Below are 16,482 nucleotides of genomic sequence, written 5' to 3' on the forward strand. Positions count from 1 at the left end.
CTTGTTCAAGGACACATGACAAAACTAGTGGAAACGCGCATCGGCCAAGGGGGGGGGGGGTGCGGGGGGGGGGGTGAAGGGGAAAGGTGGAGCATGAATCATGTAACCATGTTAAAAATGAATATTAATAAATGTTAAAAAAAATAAAATAAAATAAAATAAAATAAAATGTTATTTCGAAACCCAGACTGAAACTTCTCATGGTTTCCTTATCTTTAATTGAGAAAGTAATACATGTACTTAATAGTGTCTGTGAAACTTTTTAAGAACTTCTTCAAAATGCTTACTTGTCACACCTTGTCAGTTCCTGCTTGTAAAATGTGACATTCTGCTATTTGCAATATATAGAATATTCTTAAGCTTTTCTAATCATTATGAAAAGTTTTGTAATCCAAGATTGAATTTTCATCTGTGAAATTTTGATTTTGCATCCTGAAGGGTTTGTTAATATCATGCTCTTACTTCCTGTTAACAATCCCTATCCCTAAGTGTGATGACTCAATTAAAGTATAGACTTCCGATCATCTTTCTTGAATCAGCACCAGATTCAATTTTTTTAAACCCTCACCTTCCATTTTAAAATCAATGCTGTGAATTGACTCCAAGGCAGAAGAGAGGTAAGGGCTAGGCAATGGGGTCAAGTGACTTGCCCAGGGTCACACAGCTGGGAAGTGTCAGAGGCCAGATTTGAACCCAGAACCTCCTGTCTCTGGGCCTGGTTCTCAACCTACTGAGCCACCCAACTGCCCCCTAGATTCAATTTTTTAATGAGATTTAGAAATAAGTTTTTCTGCTAATTATCTTTAGATGTGAGGACTTATTCTGTATTGTAGTGTATCCTGCAGTGTTATAAAATCACTCAAACTATTGCAAATTTTCTGTAACCTTGAACATAGTTATATCAAAAACACACTTGATCAGTCTGATAAAGGAAACTGCAGAAAATGCTCATGTCTAATGCATAAAGAGATTGAACTGACAGTTTCTTCATATGGTAGAATTTGTAACTTGAATGTAAAAACTGTTAGAGAAAAAGATTGCATTTTTGAAGGTTTAAGAATGGATAGTAGAAAAGTTAAGTGAAAGATAAAGTCTTTGAAACTTCTATAACTTTTTCCCATATAAAGTTTCTAAATGTATGATGTATTTTGTTATGCCTGTGCAAATAAGTCTCTTATTTAATATTGCGAGGCACACTTTTATCAGGAAGATTTAAGTGAGTAAAAGGGTTAAATGAATTAGAGTGCAGAAATTCGTAGCTCTAACTCTAAAGGAATCATGGTGTAAACTACAATATTTAACAGGATTTAAATTGTTAAAACATCTCATGAATGATTTCCATCCTGTAAGTTAAAATAAGCCTTGACCGATGCTTTTTAACTTTGAAAATAATTCACCAACCTGCCTATGAGCGATGTGACTAAGACCATAAATCTAGATGCCAAAAAAGTCCTGTCATCAGCACAGAGAGGGAAATTTGCTTTGACATTGGCAAACTACTAACAAATCAGTAAATGGATGAGAGAAGAACTTGAATTACTAGCTGCTTAATTAAAAAATATTTGAAATTGATTACCATATTTATAGAAGGAAGAGGCAATTAAGCACTAAGATTTTTCACAAGCAAGGAGAAAAGCGCTCACAAGTTCCTTTACATATTTAAAATACTGGCATTAGAAAGGAGAAGGTTTTAAATTTAAGACTGAACATCTATCAGTTAGTTTGGAATGCTATTAAATACTATATGGAATATAGCTAAATGCTATCTGGAATGCTACTAAAATATATTTTAGAATAAACACAATTTCATTGTTTGAAAATAAGCATCAATGTGATTAATATAAACCACATATATCCTGGATTTTGTTTAATCATAAGAAGTTATCTCAGTTTACCAATTTGTAATAAGGATTAAATTAGTGTCTGACATAAATTGAATAAAGCATCCTACTTAGATATAGTGTTCAAATGGTAAATTCTGTTTAAAATCTGTATTATTTAGGTCATCAATTAGCACTAATTAAAGAATTAATGAAGAATATCATATACTATAAAATAAAATATAACAATAATTAGAATTAATTAAGATAATACTTAGTGGAGGATAAATTCTTTGAAATGATGATTGATGAAAGTAAAGTGATGAAGGTGCAAGGAATGTTGGATCTAAGTATGAAAAAAAGGCATGTGCAGTTCTTATAAGGAATTGTAATCAAAGTCCAATGGAAGTGTTAACTGTTTAGAGAAAATTTTAATATATAAAAATGAGTAAAGAAAGCTAAAGAAAATTGTAATCTGTTTGCTTTACTTAAGTGAATAGTGTTAGAAGGTAAAAGGCGTGAATAATGCTTTCCATTATTAATCTTTAATATTATAATATCATAATAATTATATATAATATGATATATAATAATTATAATATTATAATAAATTAATCTTTAAAACTAGTGAGAGCATTTTTCCAACTTCAAGCATTGCAGTTCTGTAATTAAACAACCAAAAGACGAAGCTATCATTAATTACAAAAAACCAGATCTGAAGCAGTGCTAGTAAAGAATTAATGCTTTTTTGGCTCAAGAAAAAGGAAAAGATGCATTAATCTGGGAACAATCAAATAGTATTCATTCAAATATTTGGGCATTGAATCTTATATGTTGTAACGTATTTGAGTCTCCTATTTATTTTGTAATTGTTAAATTGGAGTTTAGGAACTTTGTTTCAGAGAGAGAGTGAGAGAGATTTTTAAGGGACAAAGGGAGACAAGCCCAGGATCCTAAGAAACCCCAGATAAACAAAATGTAACAGTTAAAGATAAAACCTATTAGTTAGATCCAGTATAGGATGATAAAATTCTATACGGAATAAAAATATGGAGAGAATAAATAAAATAATTAAAAATTAACATATGGAAAAGTTAAAAAGGAAAAACATTTTACCTGTAAACTTGTGGCTTTTTTAAAAAAAAGAAATCATTTTTAAAAAATAAATAAATAAAAAGAAGTCATTTGAGTGAGCAAAGTAATGGGACCTGCAAAAAAAAGGAGGAAAAAAAAAAACCTTTTTTGGGTTATGGAATTTCAAGATAAGGAAATTGGATTACTGAGAATTTTTCAGGTCAAAGTAAATTTTTCAGCTCTAAGCTGTGATTGGTTAACATTTTCCTTTTGAGGTGAAAGCTATGGGAGTGCAACTAATATTATTTTGAGTTTTGAATTCAGGGAGAGTTGGACCATTGCAATAATCCACCATTCAAGAGAAAAGTCTTATTACTCAGAAGAAATGTGATCTTGAACTGTCACAGGTAGAGATCTTTTTCTGGAAGAGATGACGTGGGCAATTATTAACACATTTGAAGGTAGGGCCCTTTTGACTAAGAATTCCCATTTTACCATTTCCTTTTTAGAAAAATATTTCCCACCTGATTATTCATGAATCTGACTGTGAAGTAAAATTATTACTGCATAATTGATTGAAAACTGAGGTATAATCCTGTCCCTGCTTTTTCCCTTTATAGCAAATCCAGCAGAGCAAGTAGTCTTTGGGAGATATAATTATAATGCAAATTGTAAGTTGTAACTGTTTTCAGTCTAAGGTGTAATTCTATATCCCAAACAATCAAGTGATGTGGTAATTGAAGTTCTTGGAATTTGAATGTGGTTAACAATCAAATATCTTTACTATAGACAACCCATTTGCCATAAACTATTCTCAGTATGCAATTGAGAATCACTTACTTGTATGTGCACCCCACCCAAGTTTTTGTTTTAACTGGAGTACAATTAGACTCTTGGGAATTAATCATTTGTGTAATCATTGAACTGAGGTAGAGAAATTTATCTGAAAAAGACATTGTTTATGCTTTCATCTATAGGGTTAGATCTCTAATAGTATATTCCATTAAAGACATATTTAGAATTCTGGCTTGATATAATGACTTGGCTACTTTTTTCCTGATTCCTAAGATGTTGTAGAGAACTTTCATCTTCTGCAGCTCTAACAAGATGGACCCAGAAAAGAGAATTCCACTTGAAACGAAGTTCCAGGATTAGTCTTGATCTTACATTGTCTAAGAGAGCAAACGAACTTTCGATAGAACACATACCTACTCACCAGAAACAGAATACTCTGGTCTAAAATCATTAAATGAATTTGAATCAAATGGGACACTATTAAGGCATTAATATGCATGCCAAACAACTTGATCGCTGGCATCTCTATTTATATAAATCATCATAACTGAAGTCTTTGGTTTTTTACTTTCTTCAGGCACACTTACAAAACAAACTGATTGATTTGGATAGAAACTTGTCACAAAAGTTACAACAGCTCAAAACACAAGATTTTCAGAACAATTTATCTACCTTGGCTAATCATTTGGGAGATGTCAACATAACATCATAGGATCAAAAATATCAGATAAATATACGTGCTTACCAATTTGACACAAATTAATATTAACAAGTTTTCTTCCGAGACAGATATTATGGAGGATGTTAGGCACCTTGTTCAAAGGCAGCAGCTGCTGTGAGACCCCAAAGCATCTAGGCTGAGTTTGGGAAAGCAGAGTGACTGTTGCTGTTGGTGACCTGGACTCGGTTACAGAGATCCAGGACTTGATGCTCTTCTACTTATGTCCTTAGATGAGATCATGGCAGGAATGAAAGTGTCTTTTGTAGAATGGTGGGGAGAGGAGAGGCTAGATATTTCCTTTTCACCTCTTTTCAAGCCATACCACACCCTCATTTTTTGTAGAATACAAACTTGATTACACAGAAATGGGAGTTATTTTTGAGATTTGGGGGCATTATAGCCAGATAAGATCAGGTACCAGAAGAGCTGAGGATGACGAAATTATAGGATTGAGAACCCAAAGAGACCTGGGAGATTTAGTCCAATCTTTTCATTGGATGATGAGGTAACTGAGACCAAAGAAAAGAAAAGAACTGAACCTGGGCCACATGAGGAGCTGAGACAACACCAGCTTCCTTGGAGAAGGTGTTAGTGGCCCCAAAAGACTTTTTGATCCACAACAACTTCTGGGAGTCGTGATGGTGAAGGCAGGTGATCAGTCGGTTTTTCCTCTCCTTGAGCTGCTAAAGAGTGAGTAGGTTTAGAGAGGCTATGTGAGAGAAGAGTCAGAGTAAGCGTGGCTATGGGACCTTTGGACAAAGCTGGCTATTATCTCAGCATCCCTGGTGCTTGGGTCAGGAGGTACTGCCCAGAGGACAGAGAGGCAGGTTTTGAGTCATTATAACAGGAATGATAATAGCCAGCATTTATAGAGTGCTTTTATTTTTTAATTTAAATTTTTATTTTGAATATTTTCTCATAGTTACATGTTTCATGTCCTTTCCCTCGCCCCAAAGACTCCCATAGCCAATGCACAATTCCGTTGGGTTTTACATGTATCGTTGATTAAGACCTAATTCTATATTATTGATAGTTGGACTGGATTTATTGTTTAGTGTCTACATCCCCAATAATATCCCCAATCAGCCCATGTGTTCAAGCAGTTGCTTTTCTTCTGCGTTTCTCCTCCCACAGTTCTTCCTCTGAGTGTGGCTGGTTTTCTTTCTCAGAAGTCCCTCAGCCCTGCTCTGGATCCTTGCATTGCTGCTAGTAGAGAAGTCCGTTATGTTGGATTGTACCAGTGTATCAGCCTTATAGAGTGCTTTTAGATTTGCAACTTTACAAACTTTACAAACACCATCTTATTTGATCCTTTCAATAACCCTGGAGGTAGCTGATATTATTACCCCCATTTTATAGGGAACTGAGGCCCACAGCTGTCAAGGGACTTACTCAGGATCAGAGGATTAAGGATCTGGAGCTGAACCTCAGGGAGCTCAGGCTCACGTGTGGCCAAGGTTAGGCATGTCTTCTGTAACGTGCATCATCCTTAGCCTTACACTGCTTTTCTCTAGGACAGAGAGAAGGACAATACTTTGTTGACTTTAAAGTCCCAGAGAAATGTCTATTATTCTTTTCCTTCTTAGTTGATTAACTTTCTCTAAGCTGGCCCTCAGGCCAGGACCCTCAGAGGAGAGCTGGAGGCAGAAGAGTGTGAGTCTAAGCAATGGGATTGTTTAACAAAGAGAGAAATCCCCAATTCTCTTGTTTCCTTGCCCCAAGGACCCGGCACCTTGGAGCAAAGTCCTACACAGTTTATCACTGTTACTGCCCAGCATTTGAGAAATAGAATTTCAGAGCCTCAAGGGACTTTGGAACGGGGAGTGTCAGAGCTGAGAGAGGCCTTAGAACATGGTGCCAAGGCTTAAAGAGGCATTTAGTCCATCACCTTTAATTGGCAGGGAAAGAAACACCTCAGAGAACCTCAGTGTCTCCTCCAAGCAGCAGAGCCTGGGCCTAGATCTCAAGTGGCAGCTCCTGGATCAGTACTATTTCCTCCCCTTCTACTCCCTTCTATAGTCAAAGAAGAAAAGAGAGTCAGGGGCCCTGGGGTCTCCTCTAGGCTGTCACTAAGGATCTGATTCTAGGCCCCAAGCTGGCTCCTTCCCTCTTGGCCTCCTTTGTACCAGATGATGTCTTGGGTTCCAGCATTCCATGATGGATTCTATGTCATGGTTGGAGAGTGGAGGAGAGAGGGAGTGGGGTGGCTGCTTGGGGGTCTCAGAGTTCAGCCCAGGCCTTCCAGGATCCATTAAATTCGATTCTGCACCCATTCCCTGAGCCCTCACTTGCACATCCATTCCTGCTCTCCAATGGCCTCCCTGAGCCCCATCCTCTCAGAGGCACCAGAACTAGAGGAGCCCCTGGATGGGGGCAGGCCATGAGCTTTAAGGGAAATGGAAGCCATATGTTGCCCATTCGTTTACATTTCAGAGCTGAGTGATGAGTTAAGTGAGCCTGGATGGCTAAGCAGGGCCTATGGGGGAGACTTTTCTTATTTGAAACAAGATGGCAGAAAAAGTAGGCCTTCCCCCTTTGCTTTCCACCACCACCCCCCCCATCTCCCTTCCCCTCTCCACACACCTCATGGAAGGTTTGGTTTCTGAAAATCTGAAACATCAGCTTGGAACAGAAAGCCTGCTTTGTGGCAGGTAATATTTCCTCTCTGACCATGGACACAGGACAGGGAGCCCAGAGATGATGGAATGATAAACTTCGAGCTGGAAGAAACTTGGGGGACCTCGAGCCCAGCCCCCAGCTTACAAATGGATACACTTTGTTTCTACAAACTCCCCCACTGGTTACAACTTTTGCAGAAGCCCTGGAAAGGGGGAGAGAGTTTCTAGGGCCTCACTTGGCTGCCCCTGAAGGGGGGCTGCTTTCTCTTTTAGGCCTCTCCCTGAGACTGTCAATTGGAAAGATTCCCAGTAATGGAAACCAGAGCAGGCTGAACCTGCAGGTGTCTCTCACATCAATGCTAATCTCTTTCTGATGACCTTCATCTGCAACAGCTCTTGTCCTGTCACTGCCCCCCTCTTGGCTCCCCTGAGACTTGGGGTGTAAATCATGGAGCTCTGAGAGGCAGCAGCCCCAGGAGAGGGCCTGGTTTGGGCACAGCTGGGCTTCTTGGGGAATAGAGCTGACTAGGAAGGTGTCATTCACACGAGCAACAACTCTGGCTCCCCAGGCTAGAGGGGGGCTGCCAAGAAGGTTGGGGGCCACAGGGGGAGGCTTTATGGAGGCAATTATACTCCACTGGAGGACTGTCTGGGCTGGTTAAGCAGAGAGGTTGAGCCGGACCCTCTACCCTTGGGAAAGGGATGGCATATGGTTTGAGGTCAGGAAATTAGTCTCTCCTCTCCACTTCCCTGCCCAACCCTAAGCACCCTCCTCCCTCTGTAGTCTCTCACCCATTCCTTTTCTTTGTAGAAGGCAGAGGGGCCCAATGGAAAGCATGCTGGCTCATGGGTCAGAGATCATGGGTTTCAATCTCTGCTCTGCTAGTTACCATCTCTGTGATCTTGGGCAAGCCCTGTGTGCCTTAGCTTCCTTGTCAATCACAGGAGGGGTTGGACTAGGTGACCTCTCCAACTCTTGACTAGCCTTTACAACTCTTGATTTAAGACTCTCCCAACCTTTTCCTTTCCACCTTCTCTTCTATCTCCTTTTCCTCCTTCCCTCTCTAATTTTTCTACCTGCCTTTCCTCTCCTTTCCTCCTATTCCTTCTTTCTACATTTCTCATCTTTACTCTCCTTCCTTCTCCAATTTCTGTTCTTTCCTTCCTCCACTCCTCCCTATATTTCTCACCCTTTCCATCTCTTCTTTTCTCTCTGTTACCCAAGTGCTAGTTAGTGCTAGCCCCTCTCACACTTACTTCATCAGAGACTGGGAACTTCTGAATTTAATTTGGGTTTCAATCAGGAATTCTTGATCTTCTTTGTCTTAGAACCCTTTGGCAGTCTGGGAAGTCTTGGGGACACTTTCTCAGAATCATGTTTTTAAATATAGAAAATACAAAGGAAAGAAATTATGTCAAAATACCAGTATCAACACATTAAAACAAGAAGCTCATGGATTCCAGGTTAAGAACCCCTGGAGTTTACAGAATCACAGAATTTGAAAGCTAGAAGGGATCTCAGTAGACATCTAGTCCAACTCCTTCCCCAGTGCCATTTGGTTTCTGATTGAGACCTATTAGGAAAGGGATCCCATTTCTTCAGAAAGCAATCAATCCCGCCTTTGGGTAATTGGTTGGTAGGAATGTTTTCCTGGGTTTCATATCTGAATTGGCTTATTTGCAGCTTCCATAATTGCTCCTAGTTCTGTTCTTAAGGACCAAGCAGAAAAGTTAGATATCTTTTCCACAAGGGGATCCTTTAGATAGTTGAAGAGGGCAATCATGTTCCCCCTGAGCCTTCTCTTTTCTAGGCTGAATAGTCATCCCCTGCCTAAATAGTTATTATTGTCCTCAAACAAAGACTAGCAAAGGCTCAGAAAAGTGTTTGATTGAAATGGAAATGGCCATGTAAATCATTAGGGACACTTTTAGCACCGATTCTTTAAATGAGTACCTTCCTCCCCTTTCTTCTCCAGTATATTTTGGGAAGGAAGCTTTGGGTTTTCAAATGCCTTCCTGAAAATTAAGTCAGAACCAAATCTTTGCAGGTGAAGTTAATCCTTATGAAGCCTGTCTGCATGTCTCAGGAGTCAGGATTTAGACAGTACTCAGATACCTATTTCTTGTATCTCTTAGCTATCACTCTTCCACCAGCTGCAACTCTTGGCAGCTCCTACATGGACCTCCCTGAGAGACTCTGCTAGTTTTTTCATCTCTGTTGGTTAACCTCCTCATAGGTGGGCTAGGCTGGTTACCTTCTTCTTTAGGCCCTCTGTGTCTTTATTCTTATTTGCCCCATGAATTGAGGCCAGCCACCACCTTCATGATGTAGCTCAGCTTTAATTTCTTTGTTCTGATGTTCTTCCTTGCTTTGACTATAACACTTACTCTACAGTCTTAAATGAATTTAGTGTTAGCCTCCCCTGCATTTGGACATGAACTCATTCTTTCCTTATCTTTCCCCCTTTCCTGTTGTTCTCTGTCTTGCCCTTCCCTTCTATTCTCCTTTTCTCTTCTCCTTTACTTTATTTCCTCCTCTCTTCCTACTCTTTCCTCTCCATTTCCTTCCATTCATTTTCCCTCCTATTCCCTCCCACTCTCACAGATTCTCAGAGTGATGAGGAGACCTCAGAGGGCATTCAGTAGAGCCTGTCCATTAATAGGACTCCTTCCCCAAGCAGTGCTCATTTAGCCTGTTCTTGAAAACCTCTCCTCAAGGGGAGACTGCTTCCTTATGAAGCAACCCATTTCACTTTGGGACAGATCTCATCATTAGTAGTTTCTTTCTGACATGAAGCCTCAGTCTTCCTCTTTGGAATTCCCATTCATTGTTCCTCTCAGTCTAAGTAGAACAAATCTATTGTCTCAACCCTATAAAAACTTTTTAAATGTTCAAGGCAACATTGATGTCCCATTTAAAGCTTTTTTTTTTAGCCTGTATATTGTTTCCTTTACTTGACCCTTATTTGGCATGGTCTTTAGTGCCTTCATTCTCCTGATCATCTTCTCTTGGGTTACCAATATCTTTCCTATGGTAAAGACTGGGGTTTGTTTGACACCTTCACTTCAACCATCTCACCATCCAGTCAAAAAAAACAATAGAAATTGTGTTTTTAAAATATAAAAGCAAGACCCTGTCATCCTTTTATCAAACTAAATCAATTCAAATGTTTATTAAGCTCCCACCATAAGCCAGGTACTGTGCAACTCAAAGAGTTGATAGTCTAATGGGGGAGAGAAGAAGAAAACAACTACATATGAGGTCTAGACAAAGGGTAAATGGGAGATGTTTTCCATTTGTTTTGCAGAGGATCAATGTTTTAATTTCACTGTCTTCTAAGTTTGAACTCTGATCTTCCCTTCTAAAGTAGCTGTAGATAGTTGAGTGATTTCTCTTCTGCATATTCATTTTTTTATTTTTGATTTTTTAATGGTCTATCTTTTGTTAATTATGCTAGTGTCAGGCTCCTCTCCCTTTGTATGTATGATAATGTCTCAGGGTTTAGTTTGTTGTCATTGTTATTTCCTGAGCTCTTTGGGAGGCTTTGCTGTCTTGATTCTTCTTATTTCTATGTTACAAGTTTCCAGCAATGTTACTTGAAAATTTGACCTACAAAAATGAGAAGAAACATAAAATAAATGTGAAAAAGCAATCATAAAGGATTTAATAGGGTCAAATTGTTTACAACTCACATGGGAAAGTAGTATATATGAAGCTTAAGAATGATATCATTAATCAAGTAGTATGAAAGAACATATATAGATAGAAGCTTTGAGATCAACCTGAATGTGATTTCAAAAAAACAAAATAAAATTGGATGGGGAAGGTTAAAATAGAATGATTATCATATAAAAGAGGCAGGAATAAAAGAAATGTTATAATAATTGGGAAGAGGGGATGAAGGCTGGTAATACTACTACATTATTCTCATCAGATGTGGTAAAAGATGAAATAAAACATATATAGAGAAGGGTAAGTGTCTAAGGCCAGATTTGAACACAAGAATATAAGTCTTCCTGATTCCAGGCATGGTGCTCTATCTACTGCACTACCTAATGACCCAAGTGGGGAAAAAATTAGGTATTTCAAAGGCTGCTATTTTCATTTGTGATTGGAATATCCTTCCATCAATGAGATGCTGAATTTGATATATGTCAGAATAAGCCAGATTGGTGCTAGATGCAGCAGGTTTACACTAAATACACCAACAAAATTTGCCTCACCAAAGGCCCTTTCCTCTTAACTCATCTGAACTCGACAGATTAGTCCCTAACATCAACAAAGAAGGGAATGTATGCCTCCGTAAGAATGACGAATATTATAGAAGAGCAAGGGACTCAGCCAATTGGAGGAATAATCTGCCATGATTTAGGTGGACTCAGTCCCCTGAAGGACTCCTTACCAGCATGGAGGATCAGTTGGTGAAGGGATGGAGAAGGTTCTGCTTTCATAGAATAGGAGCAGTATGAGCCATAGGCTTATGAAACATCTTTAAAGAAGCAGAATGATGAATATTAAAAATCAAACATTTATTCTGGAGTTGCTTCCTAGGAAGAAGAAAGCTTAAGGCTGTTGTCTATGAGGTTATGCCAAACTTCCACTCAAGAAGTCTGGGAGCAGTGATTATGAGAGGAAAGTGACTCATTGTGTCACATTTACTAATATTTTCCCTTATAACTTGAAGCTAGATGTAGGGAAGGGTAAAAGCAAACATGGGAAGAACTTGTGCTCCACCCAAGAACACTAAAGACAAGAGTAGACATAATGATACAGTTTTTAGAAGTATGCCCTTGAGCTATCCCTGCACCCTCGGAATGGTGGAGGAAGGGGCTGTCACAGGCTGTGTGCAAGAACAGTCCCCAAAAATCTACGGAGAAGCCTCTGCAAGCAGAAATACACCAGTTGAAAGAGTCAGGAAGTTCAAATCTCCAGTATTCACAGTAATGTAGAGAAAACACAGTAATAAATTACTTCATAAAGGAGCTAAAAAACTTTGAGAAACACAAAAGTGCTTCTTAGTATGAGGCTAGATTTAATAAGACTACAAAGAATTCCTCTGTCATTTGGAGGAACTGTTCAACAGCTTAAAACACAGTCTGGGATAGAGAGCATTGGACTTAGAAACTTGATTCAAGTCTGAAGAAAAGGAACACTCATGAAGGAAAGAGATGCCATGAAGGACATTTTAAAGAAGGCTCTCCAAGAAGAAATACATTGAAGTAAAGGTCTAAAGAGTGGAGCAGAGGACCATTATGAGCGGAAAGAGCTAGTAAACACTGAACCCAACAAGGGAGGACATCAAAAGATCTTCCTCTTGAAAGTCTTCAAGTACTCAAAGACAGATGAACTGAAGAAATTCACTGCAATATCACTGTGGGCTCCTGAACAATCTGTCTTGACTTGAAAGAGGCATTTGAAAACTCAAAGTCTGAGCAAACCTTTCTTCTATTTCAGATAACTAAAGCTGTTCAAAAAGTCCTCGCTAGTAACCAGAGGTATAATAATGATCTCCCCTCAATCAGGAGATGCTTACTCAGGAAACTGATGTGTTACTAAGGAAACTGGCTGCTAAAGCATGATTAAGGCATAAGAGAAAAAACATCACAATACCATCGATAAATTTGAGAAGGCTTCAGTTGAGGAGGCAGAAAAGTGGAATGATTAGCTTGTTAAAATACAGCATTTTCATGACACTGAAAAAGAATCCGAGGAATTAATTGGCAAAAAAAATCAAGAAGCCATTAGCTCTTTAACAGAAAGTATTTACCTCTGTACACAGGTCTGACTACAACTGTCTTGAATGAGGACAGTAATTCTATCATGAATGTAAAATAGACAAGTCAATTAATCCCACTGCCAAAGAAGAAGCTAGGGGAGGCTTCCATGAACTGGTCATTTTGGAGATGCAAATGGTAGGTTAAAAAGAGCTACCTGATAAATAAAGCAATTCCTCCACACTAAAAGGACAGAGAAGAGAGAAGGGCTGCCCCATGTCCTGTGGCTGTTTCAAAATGACCCTATCATATTTTTATAAAGTGATCCCATTACTCCAACATTCTCCTTTATCTGCTTTATACTCTTTTCTTATCCTGAGGCATAAGTAAACAAGGTATGCTAACAAGATGTGACAACTGATCAGAATTTAACCCAAAAACTCCATCTTCCACTGCTTCTATCTTGGTTTCAACACAAGGACTGGGGACATCACTGTAAGACCACATGACATCCTTGCCCTCTCTTGGCCTCCTCATTCTTCTAAAAGGCATCTCTGTGCAGCCATGTTTCATTATAGGAATCCCAAAAGTGAAGCACTTCAGAAACAAGAGTTAAATGAATTGACAAACTGGGAATGATTCACAGGAAGATGAGGTTGGGAAGACTGGCTAGTCCCAATCAAACACATCTGGGAGACCACCTTTTGAGAACCAAATTTATTTCTGAGAGCCACCAAGGCTACATTAAAATAATGTAAGTGCAGACTGTGCCTGATTTAATGTAGGGCATTGCCATATCTAGATCCTCACCTCTTGAACAAGTAATCAGGTCCCTGTCATCATCTTTATAAGAAGCTGGAAAGCCCCCAGGCTGGGGAACACTGGCCAGCCATCAAAACAGCTGTTTGGAGTGTCCTGGCCAGTCAAGCAGGTCTGACTGATCTCATTTGCCTTCTTGAAACTGTACTGTCTTCATGTATAATGCTATGACACTATAAGCTACCCAAGATGAAATAGCAGTGCAAGAGTATTAGGTGGAAAATAGACTGTGGGAAATAGTACAATATTGCCCAAAGTCCCCTACTCTGTGTAGGTTCTGGACAGTACATCCTTCCTTTCTAATGAGGAACAAGAGGCTTAAAAGAGCATCCCCCTCCAGAAGGAGCACTCTAGGAATAAGGGATGAATTATGATATCCTTCCTTTTTAAGAATTCCATCCTGGAGGGTAGGGGCACAGCTGAGTAGCTCAGTAGATTGAGAACTAGGCCTAGAGTAGGAAGATCCTAAGTTCAAATCTGGCCTCAGACACTTCCTAGCTGTGTGACCCTGGGTAAGTCACTTAACCCCCATTACCTAGCCCTTACCACTCTTCTGCCTTGGAGTCAATACTATGTATTGACTCCAAGACAGAAGGTAAGGGTTTAAAAAAAAAAAGAATTCTATCCTGGGGTGACCACCTCTGTGGCAACGTTCTTCCCTTCCCCAACATCACCAAGAGGCATAGTATCTCAAACAGGGTGTAAGAGGTAAAAAGGTGTTTTGATTGGGTGAATATTAAAAGTTTTGATTACCAGGGAATTGAATAATCAATCCCCAATCAAGGAATAACCTCAAGTCAAATTGAATTCTGTAGAAGTTTATTTACAAATGAAAAGAAGAGGAAATAAGGAAATGAGAGAGAGGATAAGATAGGATAAGTAATCTAACACACTAATTATTTACTAAGATCCCCTAGTTTAACCCAGGCAGATCTAATTAACCTTCAGCCAAGAGAGGTTCAGCCTTGAGCCCAAGGCCAGAAAGAAAGAGGACCAGAGGGCCCTGGAGGCAAATAAAGCAAAAACTTCAGTCAGAGTCTCTTGAAAGGAAAGTTCCTTAAGAGAAATTCAGGAAGATTCAGCCTTTACACTCACCATGTGGAATTCTAAAGGAAAGATTTAAGAAGAATTTCACCAAGGTCTCAGTGTCCCAGCTCCAGAGCTCCTCCAAGTCCAAACCACAAACAAGAAGAACAAGCTTAGCTCACTGAACTCTCTTTTTAAAGGGGCTTCTTTTGCGTCACTTCCTGTGCCTTCCTTTTAGTTTACATGTCCAATCAAAACAGAAGCTTTTCTTAGGACTTCCCAGGAGGCAGTCAGTTAATTCTGATTCATCACTCACTCTAGCACATCTGGGTCACAGACCTCCCAACTTCTGAGTTAAGTGGAGTTGATTACACTTTTGATGATTAGATTTGAGAATAGACAAGGTAGATTTAATCTCATTATCACAAGGGTATATCTCCCCAGAATAACCAGCTGTGAATGCCATGACTCTCTTCTTCTCTTCAAACAGTATATTGGAATTAAATATTAGGTTGCCAAAGTGAGAAACTCTCCAGCCTTGGAATGAAAAGTTGATATATTAACTATAAACATGGTTAAAAGAGATAGGGAAGGTAACGACATCCTAATAAAAGGCAGAATAAACAATGAAGAAATATCAGTACTCAACATGTATGCACCAAACAGTATAGCTTCCAGATTTCTAAAGAAGAAGCTAGTGGAATTCCAGGATGAAACAGATAGCAAAACTATACTAGTGTGGGACCTCAACCTTCCCCTATCAAATCTAGATAAATCAAACCAAAAAATAAATAAGAAAGAGAAAAGAGAGGAGAACAAAACCCTAGAAAAATTAGTTAATAGATATATGGAGAACAATAAATAGGGACAAAAAGGAATACACCTTCTTTTCAGCAGCACATGGAACATTCACAAAGATAGACCATGTAATAGGGCATAGAAACATGACAAACAAATGCAAAAAAGCAGAAACAATAAATGTAACCTTTTCAGTCATAATGCAATAAAAATAGTTATTAGTAAGACTACATGGAGAGGCAAATCAAAAACTAATTGGAAATTAAATAATGATTTTCCAAAATAATTTAGTGAAAGAACAAATCATAGGAACAATTAATAATTTCATTTAAGACAATGACAATGATGAGACTTCTTACCCAAACCTATGGGATGCAGCCAAAGCAATTCTAATGGGAAAATTTATGTCACTTAGTGCATATATTAACAAATTAGTGAGGGCAGAGATTAATCAATTGGGAATGTAACTTAAAAAACTAGAAAATGAACAAATTAAAAATCCCCAGATGAAAATTAAATTAGAAATACTAAAACTCAAAGGAGAAATTAATAAAATCAAAAGTAAAAGAAATGTTGAATTAATAAATAAGACTAGAAGCTGGTATTTGGAAAAAACCATATAAAATAGACAAAGTACTAGTAAATCTATTAAAAAAAAGGAAAGAAGAAAACCAAATTAACAGTAGCAAAGATGAAAAGGGAGACCTCACCTCTAATGCAGAGGAAATTAAGGCAATCATTAAAAACTATTTTGCCCAATTATATGGCAATAAATATAGCAATCTAGTTAATATGGATGAATATTTACAAAAATATAAACTTCCTAGATTCACAGCAGAAGAAATAGAATACTTAAATAATCCCATATCAGAAAAAGAAATTCAACAAGCCATCAAAGAACTCCTTAAGAAAAAACCTCCAGGGCCTGATGGATTCAAAGTGAATTCTATCAAACATTCGAAGAACAACTAATCCCAATACTATACAAATTATTTGACATAATAAGCAAAGAAGGAGTCCTACCAAATTCCTTTTATGACACAAATATGGTACTGATTCCAAAGACAGGTAGATCAAAAACAGAAAAAGAAAAACT

Source organism: Gracilinanus agilis, chromosome 4 (assembly GCF_016433145.1).
Source record: "Gracilinanus agilis isolate LMUSP501 chromosome 4, AgileGrace, whole genome shotgun sequence".
Lineage (NCBI taxonomy): Eukaryota > Metazoa > Chordata > Mammalia > Didelphimorphia > Didelphidae > Gracilinanus > Gracilinanus agilis.